Source organism: Bombus terrestris, chromosome 13 (genome assembly GCF_910591885.1).
Source record: "Bombus terrestris chromosome 13, iyBomTerr1.2, whole genome shotgun sequence".
NCBI classification, from domain to species: Eukaryota; Metazoa; Arthropoda; class Insecta; order Hymenoptera; family Apidae; genus Bombus; species Bombus terrestris.
The window spans coordinates 12,396,282-12,421,456 of NC_063281.1; the positions used below are offsets into that span (position 1 = coordinate 12,396,282).

Genomic DNA, 25,175 nt, shown 5'->3' on the forward strand with positions numbered 1-25,175 from the left:
GCAGTTGATTACTACCGCCTAGATCGGAACAGCCGAAATCAATGACATTAATTTATGGACGAATCGTGGTTGAACTCCGCGTAAATTCGATTTAACGACGCTAGGTAACGTAGTCGACGATTTTTGAGTGACAGGAACATTTTGGGATTCGTCCGATATTTTGGATTCGTCTTTTAAAATTCTATCTGTCCGTGATTTTAGATTTTTTTTTTTTTTTGCAAATTCAATAATAATTGTCTGTTTACTACAATTACATTTAACAACAAAAGTGTCGTCTATGTCTTGTATCACGAGTTATTACTCAATAGAAGATGAAGGAGCAAAATGATATTGTAAATGACAGAGAAAGTTCGAAAGTCGTGTGATTACGAAGGTACCTCGGTGCAAATGGTTGCCTAACCTGTGTCACGAAAGCTAAAAATGGCATCGAGTTTCGACAATCCACAGACGGCTAGTCTAATTTAGTAGATTGCTTGTCCCCAGACGAGAAAGCTCGTGGCTGCGTTAAATTAGACAGGTACTCTCGAGAATAGAGACTACATAGGTATCGTATTTGTTCGTTTTGACACGGAGGTAGCTGCTAGTTATTCGAATCTTTTTTTTTTCTCATTTCGATCAGTTCCTCTCGAATTCGTTTAGAATTAAATATCGTTACAAATTGATTTACGTTCCTTAATCATTTACACATGTATAAAAATGATAGAAGATTATTAATCACGAAATTAATTATACACATTCAACACGGAATATATTCCTCTTTGTACAATATACGCTATATTGGGAATTCTTTTTCTCATAACGAATAAGCAAATAAATAAATAGAAAAACATAAATCTTAGCAACGTATCGTAAAATATATTAAACGCTAATCATTTTTCCGAAACAGCTCCGAATCGAGTTAAAGCATTTCGTAATTCATTATAATTCTGATTTTGTTTCTCCTGGTAATTTGCATGTAAGCGAAATTTGCGAACCAACCTAATTCGAAACAGAGAAACAGGGAACAATATTTATTAATGCTTGAACGTAAGTAAATATACATGGCGCACGGGTTCGTTTTTGTTTCCCCTATCGTGAACCAGAAGGTTTAAACACGGGTAATACCGTTTCGGTTTTACATAAAGAACGCAGGAAGGGATTCGCCACGAAGCACGGGCTTATTGTCTCGGAGCAGCGAGCAGCAGGGAACATTCATAAAGATCCGATGTCTCCAGAAGCTAATTAACTTTAACCAACAATCAACTCACCCGTAACAAATTCGCGATGAGGCAATCCAGTAATACGAGATCTCCCTTTCCACCGCCGTCATATTGCTTCATTTTCTCCGGGAACGAAGCGTTTACGACGACACAGAGCAGCGCTGCGATACACCGTGCTGCTTCACCTTTTGTTCCTTGGGACCGTGCTTTTCGCCAAACTTTGCTCTGTATTCCCATCCTCTTTCCACAGCTGCTGTCGTCTTTCATTATCGAGTCGCGCAACTAACGCATCGCTATAACCAACAGTTGGTTCAAGTCGAAAACGCGAAGCAAATTTCAATCCGATTTAACATGCTGGATTATCGATTTCGTTCTATTAAGAGATCGTTTAAGCGGCGTTATTAAAACGTTTACTCGATTTTGTAGGATTGTTGTCTTAGGAAGTTTTACAATCGAATCTATCCTTGATCTGTTATAGGACATCACAGTGTGACGAATGAAAATCGTATTAGTAGTAACTCGATGACGTTCTTCCATCAAGATTGAAAAGTTTGTTGAAAAAGTCGGAAACATAATTAAGCGAAAGAGGTACAGGGGTTGTGCAGACTCAAGGGACGAGAAAATATGTTCCAAAGAGTTAGAAGACTAGGAAGAAATGCTCGCTTAGATTACTAAGAACCAAATCGTGCAAAGAATATTTCTTAATCTCGACAAAGCAGTCAATGAAACAGTGCAACTGTTTTAAGAAACTTTATATCGTTGCTGAAAATCCCAGTGTTTTCTCAATGCTTCATAGGTTGCACAGTGGTTTTATATCCACTGGCGGGGGGAAAAATAGTTACGAGGTAGTTTTATATTATTACCAAAAAATCTTAACGCTCTCTCGACGCTCGTTGCGTTCCCGCGGTGGTTTTTAATTTATCCAATCGCGAGAAAAATAGCTACGACGCTACGATGCTATCGTTACACGCGAATTTTCCCAAGTTACTCGTGTCCCTTACAGCGCGATATTTCCTGCGACGAGGAAAAACGAAGAGGAGCAGCAAATAGAAGAAGAAGAAGTAGATACCTAATACAGGCAGAATCTCCGATCCTGCGAGGTTGTTTCGTGGAAATAAGATGATCTCCGCGTTTTACGTTCGTTGGTCCGTGCCTGGCTTCTTTCGACAAAATTTATCGTTCCTCTCACCGTGCTCCCCTCTGTACCTCCTCGACGTCTCTCATGCTGTGTTAGAAAGTTCACGGTGAAGATAAAAGCAAAGTTTCGCGTGTGCCGTGGGTGGCTACAGTCTCTGTACTGTGTCTCCTCTTACGCACACGCGTAAATCCAAGGATTATCGCGGTCTCATACGAATCTGCTCTTAGGTTCGGCTCGACCCAAAAGAAATAGCTTCCATCTGCAGGTTCTGGTTCCGGCCATTCTCGTGATCGATAACTACGACATCGCCGGTGTAATTTCAAGAGAGTACAGTGCTCGCTTATTGGCTTTTTCGTGTTTATTGAGATAGATGTCACGTATATGTATGTAATGTAACGTGTAATAATAATTATTATAATAACGGTAGATTTTGCGTTGGAAATTTCGTTTGTAATTTTTTTCGATTTTATCATTCTACGTTCGAATAGATATCTCACTGCACCTGTGGTGTTTCGATAGATTCGAATGTGTTATACCATAGACGTTTTAAAAAAATATTAGTTTGATTCAGCCTCACTGGTTTCATTCAGGATCGTTTTTTATTTTCTGTATTCTCGACTTTCCTTTTTTGTGGGAAGGAGGTTCGTACGTTTGATCAAACGAATGGTCGTACAATGTAGCAGAGACATCGACAAGTGCGTGTAATTAGAAATTCTTCGGATGAACGTGAACGACCTAGTTCGCTACGGGTGATGAAATAAAAGTAAAAAATTTGTACGGTTGTAACTTTGACAGCAATAGAAAGTTTGTTCGGGAAGATTTAGGCCAGGAGAGTTGCTCGTTCGATGCATAAGTCTCGACAAACGAGACACCATCTTGACTTTACATCTCGAGGAAGCCGCAGGGCTGCGTAACTCGCGTTTTCGCTGCTTTATCCTCTGCCAGCCGTTTGCTATCATAATACAGCCATGAATCATAGGAGAATAAAAGAAGCTGGAAGATCAGAGTCGTCCCTTTGCTTTTACCTTCCACGAGAAATTCTTTCCGCAGGCTCGGTCGGCGGTTTTCGTAGCTTTCGCAGCCAATTTCTTTCGAATAAACCCAGCCATAAAATTAGCATTTTAATGGCGATTTTCCAACATGCGCGATTTTTCCCCGCGACACGGCTGCGAATCCATTCCGTCGGCGAGGATTCGCCGCGTTCCCGAGCATCGACTTATTGCGTCAACGTCGCGGTCGCTTCCGGTTTCTGGGTCGATGCAATGATCCGTGTGATTACGTTGTCGCGCAACAAGTTCCCCGCCACTCGATCTCCGGCTTCTTTTTGCCGCTGCCTGCTCGTCGGTTTGAATATTTGTCGCGTGTTGGGAAATTGGCTTCGTTGCTTCCGGACTCGCTGCTTCCGCTTTACGAAACGCCATTGTTACGCGAGTGTCCTTTTTCGTCCGGTAGATATGCTCTTCTCCTTTGACGAATTTCATTTCCGTCTAAGCTTTATTGCTCTTCCTTGTGATCGTTTCTCTTTGATGATTTATGAACTTTGGTATGAAATTTTTGAATTTTTTACACCACTGGATGGCCTGTTCGACCAAGCACAATTAAAAAGAAATTTCTCGCTACTTTCGCTGCTTCGCGATATATTCCAAAGGATACAATTTCGACCTCTAAATTTATCAAAATCCTGATAGTTCCTTTATATTTCAACTTTATCGATTGCCTTTCCACGAACGCTATCGTTCAAATTTTCTCCATTGTATAAAATCGAGATATTCGCGGAGCTCGTGATATCGAGTTATCGGTAACACGTACGAATTCCTTTCCCTTTGAAATGAAAGAAAAATACACACCCTCCCATCGAATGACAAAGGAAGTTTCGTGCATCAAGGTGAGGCACATTAGCAGGAGAAACGTAGATCATAGAATGAGATGCACCCTCGATTGAACGTTCCTGATTTTCATTTCGCGTGTTCACCGACCGTGGGGTTGCGGCTTCACGAAGGTCCTTCAACCCCTCTAACCATCCCTTAAATGTGACGTGGCTAATTACTGACGCGATTGTGATCCCAGCCAGACCGAAAGGGTGGAATTAAAAAGGAGCCCCGTGAAAGACGCGGATCGTTCAATTTTCCTCCTCTTTTTTTTGTTCGTGCCAATGTCCCTCGCGTGGTCGGTCGCACTAACGCTCGTTCAGTCGCCTCTTCCTTTGACGATTGTCCGTGGTATTCTTTTCGCAAACCCTCGCGTGGTACGGAACCCTTTTTCGATAATTGTGTATTAACTTGTTTACGAGTATTGTAATTTATTGCCATTTTTCAACGTACTCCTTTGGCTTCTAATGAAAATATCGATCTGCTCTGATTACTTTCCTTCAAATTAAATAGTAAATTTCGAAGTCGTGGAACGTGGCCATATGGCTGATACGATCGGGCGGCTGGCGATTCTACGTGTAATGATACATCGAGGGAAAGAAGTAATATCGTATTTCCGTAATGTTTCAATTTTTTCTTCAGCCACGTGGTTTATTTCTCCTACGTTTAGGTTAGGTTGGGTCTATTTCTCCACGTTTTCGAAAACGAGGCATCAAACGAAAAAGTATTATTCCTTCTTTCCGACTTACTTTTACACGTAGAATCACCCTGCAGCTGCGCCATCTGCCCGAAGAACACATACTGTATATTATTTTCTATTTTTCTAAAATTTTTCGATCGATTTCTTCTACCAATAACATCCAATAAATACCGATCACAGTTGTACAGATTGTTTAACAATTTAATTACACAGTCATCTTTCATTCGGAAGGGGTTGTCTTGCAAACAGCAAAGCAAATTATCGTGCCATTAAATAAACACAATTGAGCTATTTCTTCGCAAGACACAGTCTTACCTATCTCGTTTCAAGCCCTCAATAAACCATTTACGCGTGTAACTAAATAATAATCCGAATTAGAGGAGAGGAAGCGGGATTAAATTGACAATAGCGAACGGTGGAACATTTGGACGACAAAAGACGGGATCCCTTTAAAGGATAGACGCGGAACGCGCGGTATTCTCTTAAACCAGGTGAATCACAATGGAGAATTGCTGGCTGAAGTTCTCGAGTATTATTACCTTAACAGATATTATATTAACTTAGAATCCTTTGAATTTTGTCAGTATTATCGCCGTTACGTATCGAAGAAAATAAAGGGTTGAAGGAATCAATGGGAAACCATCGTGTACACGCGCTTCCACTTTCCTTTTACCCTTTTTCACCATGCACATCATTTCCAGTTACTTTGACTGCCACATGCGATATTGGAATTTCTCCGGGGCTCGGTTCATCGTTGGAATGCCATGGATATCGTAATTTGCTCGTTTAAGGGGAACAGACATTGGCTGATGAGTTGGCCAAAGTTTCTCTCGAATCAAATTTTTTATTTGATAATAATCAAAGGCTCTTACGGTTACTTATTAAATTACATTATTCTAAGGATTATCTATTTATTATCTACATTTAAATTACAAAGTAAAATATTTATTTTATGAATGCGTGAGTCATTAGCTGTTCCTCTTACGATTTGCTATTCAAAGTAGCTATTACCAATGCAAGTGTCCGATGACAAGTGATTTTTCGTGTCACTGTTTGACTCAGTGTTCCGTCCATCAGAGTATACATTTGCATATCTTATTTCCTATGAGTAAACTATCGATTTCAAATGAGTTATCTAACAATCATTTCTTATCTATTCGTTTCTGAGACGTTGTTCTATTTTTTAAAGTTGACACGCGTCGCGAGGTCTCCGAAAGTGAAATCTCCAAATCTTGGAAAAGTTACTCGTCGAACCTTCTATCTTCCAACAAAACCACGTGGTTTGTCCGGAAAATCCGCTATTTAATCACGAGTCTGTACACCGACCACAGCGGGCAATCCGGAAAACCCGAAATTAATCCTATCGACTCGAAGGACAAAAAGAGGCGCGTGTGTTCATCCTGTTTGTTCTTACACCAGTGTAAAAGCCTCGGTCTATGGTATTCAGGCTGTATTTTCTAGAAAACCTTGCTGGACGATCGGAGATAATTCTTCGTGGCAGTACACCGGCTAAACCGCGACAAACGTTCGAGCCGCCCTTTAAAAAACAGCTTCGAGGGGTGAAACGTAGTTAGCAAGTTCCGTGGCCAGGCAAGAGGGGGTGGGCGAGTCTTAATTAACTCGCTTCAACGGCGTACGAGCCTTTGCCTTTCATTCCCCCGTCCATTTGGCCCCATAAATCCTTCTTACGGGGTGGTCCCGTCGACCGGGATAGCGAACGACTCTTCGTAAAAAAAAATTACTCGTAGTTGCGGAATAAAGGGTTGCGTGCTAGGAGATTTCGAGAGGAGAGTCGTTCTAAAAATATATCGCGCTTTTTTTTTTATCCGATGAATCTTCATGTAGGCTTCTGTTCCTCAGTTTTATAAATATCCTTCATATTTCATGAAGTTATCTTTGATAATGGAATAACTTGGTCGTTTGTTTACTATAAATCGTTCTCCCATGCATCGTTAAATCATAAATTTCGTTAAGAATTCAAGGCGCGCAGTAGATTATAAAATCAAGCGCTCTGTATTAATTTTTACATTAATAAAATGCGAACGACGACAATGTCGATCCGGAGAACCCGGAGTAACGCCAATACAAACTCTGATATACATAAATGAAATACGTAATTCGATATAATTCAATCTTCTTTGTAGTTAACTGAAATCGATCGTACTCGGTCATTTTCCTCTACTAAAAAGCCTCACGTACGGAATACATCTGACAACAGCGACCTAATTCCTCACCCCTTTGCTCGTTACACTTCTTGTTCGCGGAATCACCTTGTGTATCAGAGACATGCCTCGCTTTCCCTGATTCCTGAGAGTCTCGCAGCGAACAAAGATTCGTCCAGCTTCCGACTGAACCGTTAAATCCATTAACCAACGGCTGCGCAGCCTTAAAGATCCGGAGAAAAGAGGAAGACGAAGAGAAGAAAGGAAAGGGGAAAGGAAAGGAGAAAGAGATGCTCGGGGGATCGCACGTGCATCGCGTGGCAAGGTAGGGAAGAAACTTCGTTATGAGAAAGCTCATCCTCCTACGACAATCCCAGTTGTACCGAGTACGAGGGTAGTTTTCCATTCGGACCTCGCCCGAACCTTCTTATGGCGAAGCCGGTCCCTTGTCATCCTGCTTGTCCCCGTTTCTCTTCCATCGCTCGATTCTCATTTCCAGGGAATTTGCATTGATCGCGGGTATCACGTTTCTTGAATTCGCTCCTCCTTCGTACTTTCCTCCTTCGAATTCGATCGATAATACGCAAGGGTTGCTCGCACAGCGGCAGATTTTCTTCGCGTCCATACACTCGTTAGAAGGGTCGATTATTCGCCGAAGAGATTCACGTGCTTTGTAAACATTTCTATGTAGAATGTAGGATTTAAATATGCAAGCAATTATGAAAATGTATTAGCATTTCGATAGCATTAGCCTGGTTATTTAAACTTTCGTGAAATTATGAAATTATCGAGATGAAATTATCAAGACGATATATTATCAAAATTCTTGAGAATTATTATTTCACGAAAAGTTAAACTATAATCGTGATAATACCATCAACTTGATACGACAAAATGAGTTATCTTCTTATCTATGTGTCTGTCACGCCTTTCGATCGCTATTTTATTTGATTTCATAATACGTATATTTGTTTTCGAAGGCAGAATTTTCCGCGTAAAATATTTCTGATATCTCGTCAGAGTAGTGTACACAACGTATTGCATGATTTTTCGAAGATACGATCTGCGGCATAAAATATAATATTCCATATATTGCATACTCAGTAGTAATTGAAGTTACACATTCGAGTGGCATATCTGCCGGAACAGTTTCATTTTTATCGGTCGTTACCGTAATGTATGGTATAAGTAAAGTGTAACGTGCTTCATGCACGTTGGTAGCTTTTCACGGGTCGATGAAACGATCGGCCGAAGGGGCAAGCGGAATTTATTGAAATTTCGAGAGTTTTGTTTTAAACCACCGTCATAGACGAGTGGAGGGAATAGGAGAGACTACGATATATTTCGTTGGAAAGAACCAGCTGCTCGAGACACGTCGAAAGTTATGGGTTTAATCTGCAGTAAGCTCGCCTTGAATTTGTTGTTTCGAAACACAGCCTATTTTCTTACAGTCGACCGACAGATAAATGCTTCAACCAATAATCCTGAGATTATTTTATTAATCATTTTATTGGCCAACTAGTTTTCAAACGACGTATAAGTGCCGCTACTTGATCATAAAGTTACGCTCTCAGCGAGGATTATTGTGTTTTCAAGTGCATTTCAAGTTAATGCCAGTAGAACGTATCAGTAGTAGTCAGACACGTGAAGTAGTGTGCGATAAACGATGAAATTATTCTCACGGTATTTCGAAGTTATCACGTAAAATGTACGTTATAAAAATGAAAATCTCGACAGACAATCGTTTATTAAAATCGTGACTGTCTAAAAATGAGCTTAGAAACGCGTCGTCTAATATCGAAACACCTGTAACAAACCGCAGGCCATTTCAACCGAAATAAATCAAGAAACGTGCGATTCGGGAGCGTTCATGATCCCACGTTGTATCCAGTTTTATCGTTACCCTCCAACGAGCAGAAAACTCGAGATTTACGGCCGCCTTCTTTCCCTCCTGCTGTTCTGTTGTACAAATATTCGAGGCACGCGTCCATTTCGGCTCACTATCCCGTAATTACAAGGTCGTAAAGTAAGTGCGCGGCCGATATCTGAGAAAAGAACGGGGAAAAAGGGAGCTTTGGGAGGGTGGCGAAGAAAGGATTCACAAACGGTAGTGAGAATTTTCCGGCATAAAGGCGCAACAATGGCGGTGGTGCTCGTGAAACGAGCCGTCGGTTTCCTGCCACTTCTTCTCTCTCTTCTCAACTTTCCTCCTCTTTTTCCTTTCTGCTCTTTCTTCTTCCTTTTTCTATCGCCCTTTTTCTCATTCTTTCTCCTCCTTTCCCTTTTTTCTTCTTTTTTTTTTCAAACACGAGTACTTCTGTAATCTCACGCCCCAGTAATTCGAACGATGTAATCTGGCTTCTTCCGTGGCAACTCGCCGCACGAAATTAACCTTCCACCGACTGCTCTCGAGATACGACCCTACCAAAAGAGAAAGAGAGACGAGGAGGGTCTTGAGAATTCGCGGAGAAACTCGGCGATTCGAGTTACGAGCGGCTCGTGCAACTGGCACGCCGCGAGCGCCGCGACGCCCGTGCCCTTCGAAACAGACAGCGTAATTACGCTTTCCCGGCGACCTCCGTGGTCGAAAAGGAACGTTTTAACTGCGATGTTGACCGTTTGCGATTCTGCCGAATGTACGGGATGTTATTTGTAGCGATGTTGGGAGGTTTAGTGGCGAGCCCTTCTCTGGATTTTTATTGCTAGTTTTATGGTGCTCCCGCTCCATTAGATGGGTTTGCTGTCCTCCCCAGTTTGTAGGGCAATTTTGTGGATCATTTTGGTAATAGCCCTAAACAACGTGGAAAGTCTGTTACGAGTGGGTCGAATCTCCCTTCTTCTCTTTATTAAAGTCCATCGTTATTTGGTTTATTATTTTAAGCAAGATTCCGAAGCAAGCTGAAACGTGTAGATAAGAATTTTGAGATTTAGAAAGTGTGGCTTTCGTGATACGTGATGAATATTTTTCGGGTGTCAAAGCTGTTAATATTTCGAGCTTAAAACGTTTATTCGTAAAATGCTTTTTTATATAAAACCGTATCCGATACATATTACGCACAGGAGTAGCCGTAGTTGAGTTCCCTCTTAAGTATTCATCTCATTATAGTTCTATTGTACGCTACATGTACATACATTATAATACTAAAATACATAAATGCGCAAAGTGCTTATTTCAAAACGTTGTGCAAACTATTACAGAGTAATCAAACTCTGTATGAGTACGATTACTGTATAATAGCTGTTCTGTAATAAGCGACGTCGCCATAGCGAAAGTATTAAATATTCTTCCTTAATAAATCTCACGAACTTTATGATATTCATAGCTGTCACGTATTTCCAGTACTAGCTACAAGATACGCCATTAAAAATTGCATCAAAGTTGTATACCGTCACAACTACTTACGTATGTATAGTCGCAAAGTAAATTAAAAAATTGTTTTTCTCATAGAATCATCGATTTAATCGGCGAGCGTGATATTAAAAGAAGCGCGAAGGGATTTTAACTCTGTTAACGAAACAACGAGATTGTATGATAGAATGGCAGACGTAGGAGTGCTCCTCGAAGCGGAAAGTCGCTATTGTTGCAGCCGGAAGCTGGGGAAATTCTCAGTGTGTTTTGCGCCGCTCTTCTGAACATTTTCTGCCGGGCTTTTTCCCTTCATGGCTGTCGTTTCGAGTTACTTTACAACATTGTAATTGTAGGTTCGTGGTCCGGAACACGTGCCTCGAATGCTCTCGCGAGATAGAAGTTTCACTACGTTTGTTCCGCGTTAGACGAAAATGGTTCTCGAAGCGTTTTAAAAAAACCATTCCCGCTCGTAAAAGAGTGGCGGGTATTTTGAGGCTCGGATTTAAAGCGAAAACAATAACCGAGAATGCTTACGGTTGCGAAGTTAATCCTTCTCTTTATCGCAGATTTTTCGAAAAATCGTAACAACGCGTATCTTATTTATTCGTTCGAATTAGAATTAAAACTTATTACTACGCTTACTAACATTTTCTACATGTTTCATGATTTTTCAAGTATTCGTTTTTCTGGCAAATTAATAAAGTCCGACTTTATTCGTAAAAGTTGTTGGTGTTAATAAAAAATCGCGAAGCTACTTGTCAATTTCGCAATGCCTTGCAATCTGACAGCTACCGACTAAATTTCCAAGCTCCAGCAAATTTCCAAAATTTTATTTCTTCTTCCGATTCTCGCGCCATGACCGTTTCAATCGTCGTCTACATGGCGAGCCAGTGTCCTGGAAAAAAATTGCGGAAAAGTCCATCGGTAACATATTCGAAGGCAACGTGTGTCATTCGTCTTGGGAATCCCGATGGAATCGCGCGCACAGAGACTCGGGGGCGTGAGAGGATCGAGCGTGTGTCGCGTGACGATCGAACCGGTCTAAGCCAGTGCCGTTTCCAGCACAGCAAACAGATCTCTCTTCCTCTTGCTTGTCTGTCCGTGGTAGGAAGGGGTGCACCGTGAAAAACGACGCTACCTGTCCGAGGACCAGCCAGTCGCCCTAATCGATCGAGACGGCTCGATGGTAACCGGTAACTCGCGGACAAAAGCGGAGTTTCCTGCTGTCGTGGAACGATCAAGCGTTCCCCGTTCTTGAATGCTGAAAGGAAACGACGACGGAAAGGGGATGGAGGTGGAAGTGGAGGGAAAATAGAGCGGAAAGCTCCGTGAAAAGAGACGCGGGCATTTTTCAAGGGGACACAATGCCGAATTTACATCGCCACGGCTGTGATAGCGATCCTAGAAATCGGTTTTACTCGTTGCTTTTGACCCGTTCGAGCTTATTCCATGTCCACTCGCAGTCTTCTTTATTGCTCGACGATTTTGGGTACGGTCTTGGGTCGCGGTAATTGGACTTTGTTTCGATTTGGTTTGGGTCTCGCTAGTTTTGGGTTAGCAGGTTCGGAGGACTTTCGGCTGCGAGACAGAAATTGTTTTAGTAATCGAGTAAAGGTCTGGAATTTACCGGTGCTTTATTAAATTAACACGAGAGCAATCCCTGGTCAAATTGGAATTTGATTAGGATATAATCGGGAATAATTTATTAATGGTTATCGAAGGGGTGTCGGGGGTACTGTTATTTACTCTGCCGCTGAAAGGTCACACGATCAAAAGATCGATTTTTCGATATAGGTCAAAAAATTTCATTCTGAGATATAGCTCGGTTACTTCTTACGTCAAGAATCGAGGAAATTAAGACCTGGAAATGATATTAATGAATGCTCTGGTAAATATAGAGATATAGAGGTCCCGCAATAAAGCTTTGAAATATTTCTGGAATGTCAAAAACCACTAATGAACGAGTCGTAATATTAAATCCTTTGCCAATATTGGGTTGGACGGAAAGTTCGTTCCGCTTTTACTGCTAAATTGAAGGATGTGTTCTCCGTTTTATTATTATTACGCGTATTATTCTTAATTAATGTATGGACTATTCATGGTCGATGATTTTTCGTCATCTCTTTGACAATTTCGTCATTTCGTCGATGTAGAAGTATTTGGTCTCCTGAGAAAAAGAAACGTTACATCCTATCCAAGTTGCACCAATTTAGACCAATTTAGACCAGAGTAGATCAATTAAAATATACATTGTTTAAATTTAGACTCATCTCGCTACGCAATTCAATATGTTACAAATCTAATTAGAAGAATTTACTTTGTCTCCGATGGTTAAAGAAGCAATTATCTTCCTCGGATATCGTTTACATATATATGGAGAATCTCGATTGACGATGACGTAAATAGAATTATCTCTGTCTTCACTGATCGTTATGTAACGTTTCGGCACGTCTAATACTAAAAAAAGTATCGAGGCAGCAACACGTTACCTTCTAATATCATGGTGTTTTATGTGGCAAACATTTTCGTATTATTTACGCGAAGCTGGCTTTGGGATTTTAGGGATTTTCTTCTTCTGGGATGAGTAGAAGTCGGATATTTTCTCTTGGACTTTTCTTGGAATAAGAGAACGATAATACCAGGCTTGCTAGAAAATATCGATGGTGAAAAATACGTGAAACTATTTCTCCCTTGACATCGCAAACGATAAACCCTTTCTGGAATTTTAGAAAAATTTGACGATTGAAATATAATGTTTCTCTGCGATCTTCTCAACTTTTATTTTTGAACAGTCCTTCCAATAGGCTTCTCCAAAAATTTCTTCTTCTATGAAACATCGATGAATTATATATAACTCGAAGCAAAGTTTGAAGTTCTTCGATCATCATCCTAGACCGAAGGTGTCGATTCAAAGCGTTTGATTCAACGCCAAGTTAGCGACGTCCAATTTACTGACTGTAACTACTAAGTGCCAGTAACTGCTCGACACCAGCAACTACTAAGTACCTGCAATTTCACTGTTAATGAGAGTTCTCCAGATGACGTTCTATCTAGGCAACTCGTATCTCTATCCCGTTACTTGTCTCTCTCTTGATGTAATACGTTACCACATTCATCGACAATTGAGCCAAGAATTTGACGATTATGCATTTTTCTTGAAAAAATTATTTCGATTTACAAGCATTCGTTTCTTAAGATTTTTTGCGGTTTTCTGCAAAATATATGATACAAAGTCTTCGTTCCTGCGCTCCATACTTCGAGACTTCCCTCAAAATGTATGCGAAATATTTCTTCTATAACAATGTCAATTTTCCATGAAAAATATAAAGAGGTATTTTTCTGTAGCGTTCTGTATTTTTTGAGACACGTAGAGTGTAGATATGAAAATAGATCTTTATTTAACCGATGCATTTTCTCATATGCCTTTTCGCTATATTTCCATTTACGTGAAACGAGATCCAATATATAGCTATTATTGCATTTTGCAGAAAGTATCGACTATAAAAAATAGTAAATTGTGCGAGACGAGGTGGATACCGAGGATTTCTAGAGAGATTCTCTTTGGTCGAATCCTATTTTTGAAGGCAGCTTCGCTACTAGTCGAGTTTTCGTCGTTGCTGTTGTGGGTGACCGCAAACGGTCTTGCAGAGGCTTACGAGCAAACACGAATCTCTTGAGCCGAACTACTTTCACTGCAGCTGTCGAAGTTCCCTCTGTTGCTTGCGCCACTGTACCGTCCCTTGGACGCGGAAATTTCCAGCAGCTGTTCCGGATTAGAATTTAAATCGTTTGTGGCTGTTGTATCTCTCGGGGGCAGTTGTTGCGAATAATTGGAACTGTTTATATTTATAGTTAAGCGTCGTGTGTTGCTTCGTTAGTGTGAATTAAACGCGGACGTGGCGCTTCACGCGTCGCAGCGAAAACTTTCGCAGTGAATGTGGCAAATATTTAATCTTCCGACGATGTTTTTGATCCGTGTTGGCCTAATTTTCGTTGTATGCACCAACTTAAAAGGCATCGCGTAACATATTGAAAAATTTGGATAACAACGCAACGATATATCTATTTTCTGGAAATAAGAAGATAGCGTACAAGCCTCGTTAGGTTAGCTAAGACGAATCATTTGCATTTTCACGTTATACACTTCGAACTGGCAATTGACGAATGGACATGCGAATATGACAATGTCGAAAGCTATCGGCCAGGTAATTGTTAAACCGAATTTACACTCGAACTACGGTTCTTTCCTGTCTTGTCGTTCGTTCTTCCGGCTCACGAGCAGGGAAGCACCGAGCTTGTTACCGCCGAACCATGTTGCCATTGTGTTAATATTTGAGGAAGCAAGCTTGACGTAGCTTGCTCTTGTTGATGGATGGCTCTTTATCTCTCACTTGCTCGTTCGATCAAATTAATCACATTCAGGACGAATAGCTAGGTTCGCCGAAGAAGTATCAGCTTCCTCCGCCTCCTTCCTTTGTTTGCTCCCGGCTTTCGTTTTCGGTCATGCTAAAGCTACGATAAATGCATCACATTTTCCAACATGTTATTATTATTAATCGTATTAGGTCGGTGCTTGAATTTTACGAGCCAAGATCAATTATTCAATTCCGCCCTATCGAGTGAATTATCGATCACGTCGAAGAAGAACGCGAAAGGAAAGAAATAACTCGTTAAAGAGTATGAATAACCGCGGTATAACCGAAGAATACTTTATTTCAGGCAACGCTTAAAAAATGTCATATAAAATCAAATTTTATCACGATTTTATATTTTTCCCCATCGATACGTTATAGCCTTTGGATACGATCGATTGCCTTAAATCCGAAACGTAAAAGCCAGGATCTGCGACCTTAAAAAATGCCATAGAAAAAAATACGAAATCCAACCAACTCCGCGATTTATAAATAATTTTCTTTGCTTATACACGATTTAAATTCATACATGATCAACCCTTATCCACTTCTACTGCGAAAATCTAAAGCATCCCTCTACACAGAGAAAGATCGTCGAAGCTTGGAATCCTCTCTCGCAAACCGTCGCGTATATATCGACAATAATTAACCAAATCCTTGCAAAATATAAACAATTTTTTTCAAGCTAAAATAATACGCGATCCACTCTTATTCACACGACAGTGTGAAACCTAAAACTTTTTCTCTTTGTACATAAAAAGAGATGGTAAAAGCTGGCAGTTGTTTCTTTTAGAAAGCACCACCAGCTCCACGAGAGGTGCGAATTATTTCTTCCGGATAAAATTCTTCAGAAGAGAAGAGTACGCGTTTTTCGCGTCGTGTAAAAACATTTTCCCGCCTTACTCGCTGGGATAGGCGCGCGTCGAGTAGAATTGAATCCGGCTGGTTTAGCATGGCGAAACGTCTGGGTCGTTAAGCCGGCAGCGACGGGGTTTTATCGTGCATGTTCCACGGTCAGCCGCGTTTAGCGGTGTTCCTGGTGTCGTTGACGCGCACTGACAATGTCCGGGACCGTCTGCCTTCCTGTTTCCGCTTGTCTCGGATCTTTGAACGTTTCACCGTATCGCTCGAAGCCGCGCCGTATTTAAACCTTTCGAGTCCTGGCTTCTTGTCGTCTCGAATAAGAACCGTAATCCCTTGGTTACAGCTCGGCAAATCCTGCGAAATCGTGCAGTCTCGCGTTACCAGCTATCGCAATTAATTTTGCCGGATGTTTTCGCTTGTCTTCTCCTACGAATGTTATTTTAAATATACGTCCGTATGGCGAGTGCGTCTCTATCTATTTTCTATTGTTATTTGCGGATATTTAGGTATCTTGAACAATTTATTAAAAAAATAAAAAACAGAAATATAGTACTTTCGAAGTATCTTGTATTTAATCTTGGAGAGTTCTTGGAATGTTTTGTATAAAGTCATTTTGATTTTACGCTTCAGCACTAAAATAATAAAAAAATCTTCTCGGAATATTTCCTGTTTAATCCCTTCTCTGGATTATGTGAAGAAAAGTATCGCATATGTTTATTTAACGGTTAATACCTTGTTGATTTTATGTTTGAAAAATGAAACAAATTATATATCTTTAGTATCACCGAAATAATACAGGAAATCTGAAGCACCGCGATAACTAAAAGAGATTAATCGATACGGCGGTGTATATTCGATGATTCGTGTGTTTTTTAGTCGTCGTAATATCTATGACAGACGAAGATTTACGTTGTTGTAGAAGGATTAATTGATACGATTTTGTAAATACAGGCTTCATGAATGTTACAATTATTCGCGATCATAAAGGGAAATTGAATTGTTCTGTTTCATGGTTTGTTTGCTGAATCTTTGTTTAATTTACGTTGTTGCGTTGTATTTACGTTGCTTTATTACGTTTCGGGATTTGCATTTTAAAATACACCGGGTGTGAATAAATCTCTATATTCCTTTTCAGTCGATATCGAAAATTTCGAGATCTGTATCGAATATCTATGCCGTACTTCGTTAAAATGAAAATAATCATAATTCCTCTATTTCTACTTTCTATTCCATTGTTTCTTCCGTTAAAGATATCTGTAAGAGACGTTCAGCCACGTTTAGTTTGAATCTCGTATTCCTTCTTCGTACACAGTCCTCGGATATTCGCTTCAAACGCTTTTCCTTTATTTCTCTATCTCGCGCATCTCTATATAGACCACATTCTTTTCATTCTTTTCCATATTACGTTAGCCCAGCCATCTTTATTTCCCCTGAAAAATTCTATTACTCTGGCAGTAATATGCAGTTGATTCCGTGAAGAAATTGCTATTGAAAGAAGCAAATTGGAGACGGCATTACAGCACGTCAGAGCTATTATGCTGTGGCTAATAGAATTGTTGCCTTATCTGTGCAGTCAGCAGCGACACTGTCGTTCCTATCCTTATCATAAATCGGCCAGAGCGAACGCGGTCGTAATTGTTATCGTCTCCTCGTTTTTTCCTTTCGTCTTCGTTCAAGGTTTTTTTCACCTTTTCGCTTTTATCCTCTTTGTCGAGTACTATACGAACAGTCCGATGAGACAAATCTGATTTCCTCTCTTTTTCCTCCTTCTCTCGCCTTCTAGCTTTTTACGATTCGTTTCTCGTTCTCTTTTCTCTCTCCCTTCCTCCTCCTCCTCCCCTCTTTCGTGTTTCCCTCTCGGTGCGTTTTCTCTATGAAAAGAATCGCGTGAGCAAAAGTTTCGTTTCCTCCGTGTTACGTGCACGCGCCTGCATCTCCTATAATTACCGAGTCGCGTTCTACGTTTGGAACGCGAAATAAAGTCCTGCCGCGTTTGTTTAGTTATGTTATTTAAGGGGCAACGATGTATTAATATCAGGATAAATAGACGAACGCCTGAATATGCCGGAACGTGTAAGAAAAGTAAGAAAATAAAATTGCTTTGAAAAGTTTGCATTCGAAAGTTGACATATTGGAAAATTTAAAGCCCTTCGGATTCCAAATATCTGAGCTTTCGGAATTTCTTATTTCTATTTTTATTTCTATACTTCACTGTAAAATATTCTACAAGAACAACTTGGACAAAGATTTATAAGCGTTTTTTAATTTTCTCCGTGAAGGAGATGGTGAAACGGCATGTCTGACCACGCAACGGTCGATACTACTTAGCCGAGCATTTGAACGAAAGAAAACTTAAAACACGATTACTTTCGTCAATAAATTGAATTAATTAAACGACCGTGTAACTCTCTGCGCAATACACAATTTCTCTGTTGATTAATTGCCACAATAGTTATCGATAATTTGTTATTACCACCTATCGTCATATTCGTTGTCGCATCGTGTCGATCGTCGATCGTTCGAATTACATGTCTGTGAAGATATAATTTAAGAAAGAAAGAAAGAGCTTCTTCAGGAAAGAATTACAAATTTCTAGTTATAGCGGTCCAATTATTTCTTACGATAGATGGTACGATAGATGGTACGATGGAAGAAAATTTCACGAGTCTAATCGCGTTAGCACGATGCTTAATAGAGTCGTTCTTTTACTTTCAGAGTTACCGAGGTGTGAGTGTCTACGCGAGTATAAGAGTTTTCCGGCTCGATTCCCAAAACTTTCACGGTTATTCGCTCGAGCCCGACTTCGTGAGAGACTGTCTACTGGTAAAGAAAACGAGAGCTGATGAATAGCGAACGGAAGTCGATCATCTAACCAGATCGGAAGCTGTGAACCGAGGACGTTCTCACGGCTAGAAGGTAAGTTTCACTGATTTAGTATACTTACTTTTTTCCTTTTTTTTTGCCGTCGTGAACCACGTTATTGTATTACAATTCGCGTTCGACTCATTTAATATTTAATTTCAGAACAACTCTTGAAAGTTCATTATTCTAGTTTTTACCTTTGTTAATTCGCGAATCGGAGTCGAAAGTTCCTGAAATTGAATAGCACTGTAGTAGAAAAATGATGAAATAACTAAGGCAATACTCCGTATATTGGCCAGTTTGGTGATCGAAAGAAGCGAATTAAATGGAGGGAAAATTGGTCGTATTCGATAGTTGATTTGATTTTTATTTGATTACAATTTAACGACAGATGGATGGTTCGTTTGCGCCTGGTCGCGTATAGGTAACGACGCTTCTCCAGGCACCCATCTGGGAGACGTTCAATTAACATGTTGAATTGCTTGTTAATAGGACCACTCGGTGCTTTGATAATCATCCTCGCCGATAATTTCTGTAGCGTCACCGTACCTTAAAGTAATAGGTCGTTGCTTACGTAAGTGCATCTCGATGCACTTTCGAGTAAGCAGAAATGCAGTCCTCTCGTAACTGCATCCCCTCTGATTTAACGACTATCGTTTGTCATTTCGCTCGAGAAACGTGATATCGTTCAAGAATATCGTCACGAGAAGAATTCATTTCGAGTTTTTAATTCTTCCGTAAGATCGGATACAAGAGATTTGGAGGAAAATATTTTTCATCGAGAAAAATTACTTAGTCGCAGCGTATCTGAATTTATCTTTTAAAATAAATATTTGTGTATTTATTTGTGCGTAAAACCAAGAAGATTAAAAAGAAATAGAAATGCAATTTAGGATAAATAGAGGAAATCGTAACTGTTCTATACAACTCGGTTGAGGTTTTGACCTGCTATGGTCTAAGAATGTGGATTTGGAAAGTTCGATCTATCGAAGCGTAGTATTTTAGCCGGATAAAATACAATTAACACAGGTGCGCTAATGCAACGAAGTGCTATTGTATATGCGACTGAATGCGCCAGAGCTCGACCAAGCTATTATTGTTCCGGAACACGTACACAAATGATAGAACTGAAATTAGCGTCATCAAAGTACCCACACACGATGCACAGCGAACTTGTGAAACGCCATTATGCGAATTGATCTGCTAAATAAAATGTTTCATCAGAATTACTGAAAATCTTCTGCGGATTGATTTTACCAATCATCGGTATACGTTGTTCGACTTTATTATCAGTTCTCTGTTATATTCACGGCGAAGTAAAATGTGTGTGTTTCTTAACAAATTGCTCGTTGTAATCTCGAATGTGATTCCGTGATAAAATTTTTCTCCTCCGTCCCATATGACTGGGGAAATAACGATATCGCAGATTTTACAAACGAAGAACTAATTCCAAATTGCTGTACGTTCTTAAATCAGATCTCCAGCTCTTTGTCCACCTCTTTCTGTCTCGAATTATCGTTTCTTCTTTCGAAGCACACAAACGTTGACGCTTGACAGATTTTACGATCTCGTCGTGTCTCTTCCATCCGCGTTAATTTAAAAGGAAAGAAGAAGAAAAACAGATTTTCCCCCTATACCTCGGCCTATTAATTCCAACCTCGTAAAATTCTTTCGTCGTCTACTTGCTACCTCCATTGGTTCACGCTAATCTCTGTTCCGGGCGTACGTGTTCCTAATAGACAATAGGCACGCCAAACCCCGTATCTCATGGGACGCACACGTGTTCAAGATGTGCGATATCGTGCACACTGGTATCCACGTCTGGGCCAGTCCTTTGTCCACCATGGACAAAGGATTCACGGACGAGGTATGATTCTTCCTCGAGAATAAAATTCTCACCACGCGTGTCCACGCCGAAAATCCAAGGAAACCGAGGGAGAACATTCTTTCGCGGCTCTGCACGTTGACACTGATCATTTCCCCGGTTCCCTTTGCTCGTGGCTCATCCCCGCTAATTAGCTTAATGCGCCGTCTCTCTGAGCATGAATCCTCGCAATGGTTTACGAAGACGACCGTTGCTGCTTAGTTTCCTTTGTGACACTATGGTCAGATGCAAGCTAGCGCGTTTTGCTTCAATACCTCGAATATCCAACTTCATACGCTCGTAATTAGCGATTCAATATAGCCGTGCCTTGATTTACATGGTTAATTGCTAACATAAATATCGCGTGAATGGGCATTGCGGCTTTAAGAGGCGTTAACACTTGCAACTCGTTCTTTGAAACAGCTGAGCGTGGTAAAAGTAACGCGTGCATTTTTAACGCCGGAACTACCGAGTTGCGATGCGTACCTAAATATACCTCTTACTGTACTTACGTGGATGATTTTAACCGGATAACAGTAATACGAAGAATATAGCTTTGCGCGCCACGATGTACGGGGTGTTCCGCGACTCGTTATTTCCCTGTCATTTGAGGGCATATATGAACTATACTTTAATTTTAATCCAAAGTATTAGAAATATCGAGAGGAAGAATTCCGAAAATATTTTGTTTTCACAGGAAGACCAAGATCATCTTGGGTAACATAAATAGGACTGTATATCGTCTTCTCCACGAGACCGCGGGGAGCTTCGCGACAAATTCGAAAAGCATATTACTCGATATTTTTATTAACTCGATACCGGATTTAGAGTACGCTTTATTTTAACGCTCGTTCAAGTGGCAATTCTATGTTTCAAATCCTCGATGTTATTTATTTGCGAATGCTGCGTCATATTGTTTGAACATCCCCGTAAAGAAAGTCTGCTGGAGATACGTCGACATGATCTTTTCCCAAGCAAAGATATTTGTTCTCCTTTATCTGTCCTGATACCTGGTGACGTGCCGGAGTTTCGGAAATCTTCAATTAACGTTGAACGTCGAGAATCGCGACTTCCAGAGTCGCTGCATGTTCTGTTTCTTTTTTCGCCGGTAAATTACTTTTTAAGTGTCTCCGTCGGTATTAGGGGTGACGACATCGCTTAATGACAGTCCAGCTGTGCTCTAGCTTTTCTGCGATCTAGAAGATCGATCTTCGTCTATAATAATATTTCCAAATGACACGTGCCATAAAAATTAGACATTATTTTTTGTCGTATAATGTCCTACATACCAGTGGCGATATGCTATTACAGTATTTAAGAGAAATTTCCATTTGTCATATATTTAGTAATTGATAATAACAGGCGATATCACCGATACGTCCAACATCGTCTCTGTATAAAGCTATCTGGAAACAAACAGGATTGGTATTTGCAGTAGTTATAAAGTTAAATGAACAGCATATTCAGTTTTCTCTACAACTGGCAGCTGTGTACAATATTTTTTCTCACGAAGTTCGATTATGTTAGCGCAAAAGATCAAAAATTTTGTACGCTCAAGATCTTACAGTAATCGGAACAAATCAAGTTTCAAAGACAATTTTGAGTAATTGAAAACGTTTGATTTAATTTGATAAGGGCAAGACCCTCGAATGAAAAAAATTTTTCTTTGATGCATTTCGTATTTTCAATTCGATGTTTTTGGGGAAATATCAAAACCAGGAATGGCCGAGAAACTGGTTCGAGTTTGGAAAGCCCGGCTGTGGACAGTGTTGTAAATTTAAATTGAAGGTAAATACACTTTTAACCTAATGGCAAGGGGTAGGGGATTAAATCAAGAGTTGCCGCGTTTACTAGCTCAACACAAACACGAAATGGGCAAGTTTAATGCATTTCAAACATCTATGCTGCACGTTGAATAAGGTAATAGAAATTTCGTTTTAACGCGTACAAAGAAACTGACGATGTCTCGTTTTGTCATTTGTATTTCAGAAATGGCTACGTATGGGAATATACATCGTTAAAGCATCTCCCGCTCCTGTAGTATCTCGATTTTTAATTTCCTCGCTCGTGTTTTTATTTATTGCAAAGTCTTTTTTACTGCTATTTGTTTAATTAAAAGTAAAAACCATCTGTTTTGCACGTTATTACATTTTCATGAAGAAGAAGCTTTGCGTACGAATATTAAAGTTAGCATTTTGAGATTTTCTGACTATGCATCATATAATAAGAGATTTTCAGAGCCATATCGATTACATTCCAATGTGAAATATAATATTTCCGGCCACTGATAATTATAATATGGCTTTCGTGTATAACAAATTTCAATTTTTTACAACAGGCAAACGCATTCATCTACCCATCTATTTATCTATCGTATTTACTATGAAAAAAATTCAACGCAATTTATATCGAATTGAAAATTTCCCGAATTCTGATCGATAGGGTCAACGTTATAAACTCCTTCGGCCAGTAATTCCTAAGAATTCTGAATTCTCGAAGCAATTAAAGCGTCTGGTTGGTCGTTCGCCTTGGCTGGAAAAATTGTTCGTAGCCAGGCCTGGTAGACAGCGTAGAAAGAGGTAGATCTTGGCAATCATAAGCAGCCTGATCCTCTTAAATGTGAAGAATGGTATCATCCTTCCTCTCGAGGCGTCATCTTCAAACACGCTGAGTCGTCGACGATGAAAAAGCGCCCTTAGCATAGGTTAACCGTGCCTAGTAAGGTCACGATGGCGATTATCATATCTGCAGCTTGCAAGATATCTTGATGCAGTTTCTGCACAAAATCCTCTTAACGAGAGGATGATTGCGATGTCAAATGAATTCTTAAGTCGATGTCGGGCTTGATCGTCTTTTCTTTCGCTCGCGTCTCTTCGCTGTGAATAAATGAACGCGCGATGAGGCGCAAAAGGTGAAAAAATATACGGAATAATTCCAAGGTTTTTAACGTTACGTGCTTGATCGAAGTTTTCGTATTATCATATTCATTAATTATTTAGAAAGCCTGTCAAAGGCACAAGATAGCGTCTCCAAATAATTTGGAATATTTTCCTCGTATTATTATTAGACAACAACAGATATACGTGGAAATAACTCGGATTATTTTAAATAATTAATTCGTCTTTATTATCTGTAGCTTTCCCATTTGATTATCCATCGCATCTTCGTTTCATATCCGTTCGCCTTGAAAGCGAGAGCGGTTTATCAGCTTTCACCGGGAGCCTATGATAATTTCGATGACGCGTTTCCAGCGATAGAAACGTCCGATTGCAACGTCGAGGCCACGGCGTTCGCCTCTGGATGCTTGAGGACGCGTCGCGTGGGCGTCGAGCACGTGCAAGGGTGTCGTACTCGTTGGAATGTGCATATGTGTCACGAAAGTCCACATTGCAGCTCGGTGGGCGGATCATTGCGGCCCGACCAAGGTCGAAGTTAATACTATGCCGACGAATCAAGACCATCGAATGAATGATTCAATCGTAGACGTGAATCGATGAATTTCTTCGCGCCTTCCAAGAAATCGGTACTCAGTAATGTACATCTGTCGTATTATGCAATGGAATGCAATTATACTGTTGTCAAGTATCAAGTGTCAAGTTGTCATTCGTCATTTCCATTTGACAAGCCGAAACGAAGAATTCTAATTTTAACTACAATTGAATTTTGCACAAGAAGGTGCACTGTCCAATTAGAAGAATCAACGAAGTGGAAGAGAATTGATGGCAACTAAAAAATGGCAAACGCAGTAAATGGAAATTTAATGGCAGTGTCTCAATCGCTATGGACATTTCAAAGGTGATTTCATGATACACGATTTTGAAAGATTTTATTGAGAATAGTATTCGCGCGTATCATTTATAATATTTTCTGACACCACCTCAAGAATTAAGGGGAACGTAATCGCGTGATAAAAGATCCTGATAAGGTCTGCTTAGTTCGTTCACATCTCTACAATGTGTCTAAGTAGAATTTGAATTCATCGTACAAATGGTTCTTTTGAGAATTACCTAATACCAGGACGATATCTTTTCTCGTTTTCCACACGAATGGAGTTACACGCCACTTTCAAAATCAGAGAATTGTACAATCTAAATATTAAATCTAAATCATTTGAAATCTATGTTTCACGCTTCGATCCATAGTTTACGATTCAGTTTAAAAATAGGAGCAGGAGAAACAAGCTACCGTTGTTTAATTTCAGTATCATTCGTTTTCTATTATTAATGCCTCGACTGTTTGAACAGAATAGGTGCAGATTACAGGAAATGGACTTACAGCGCTTTCGAAATAAACGGTTTATACGTCGCTTTTAATACAACATCTGCATAGCTACTGGCAGCAGAATTCAAAGTTGGCCGATGAAACTATACGAATTAGATGAAGCAAGAGCATCACCAGGGATATTTTCAAAACTGTATCAACGTTCAATGTCCAATTATAGAGGATACTATAGTAGTGTATCCTCTTTCTTCTGCGCGAGAAATCAGAAATACAATTTCTAATGGCGACAATTCGTCGATAATCGTCTAAAATATAAACGCAGCCATTGGAACGTCGTGAATTCTCGCACTTGTCCTCTTTCTGCGAAAGAACTTACTCGAGAAAAGAAAAAGAACTGCGCGGCTTCGCAAGTTCCTTGGCGGAATGAAATTCCCATGAATTTATATCGCGAATTATCACGGCGAGTCTACGCTTCGAAAATTAATCGAATTATACGTGATTGAACTTTGATTCCCCGATGAAAACCAAACGAAATT

The 25,175-nt window shown here is 40.1% G+C and overlaps 1 protein-coding gene across 5 annotated transcripts in view; it reads left to right on the forward strand.

Moving 5' to 3' along the window:
* LOC100649855 (putative polypeptide N-acetylgalactosaminyltransferase 9) overlaps positions 1-25,175 on the forward strand; it is a 294,772-nt gene that overhangs the window by 111,302 nt on the left and 158,295 nt on the right. For all 5 annotated transcript variants that reach the window (XM_012315496.3, XM_012315495.3, XM_003400100.4 and 2 more), the window contains one exon: positions 18,408-18,608. The gene's annotated coding sequence lies outside the window, so the exon portion shown is untranslated. The remainder of the gene's footprint in view (positions 1-18,407; positions 18,609-25,175) is intronic.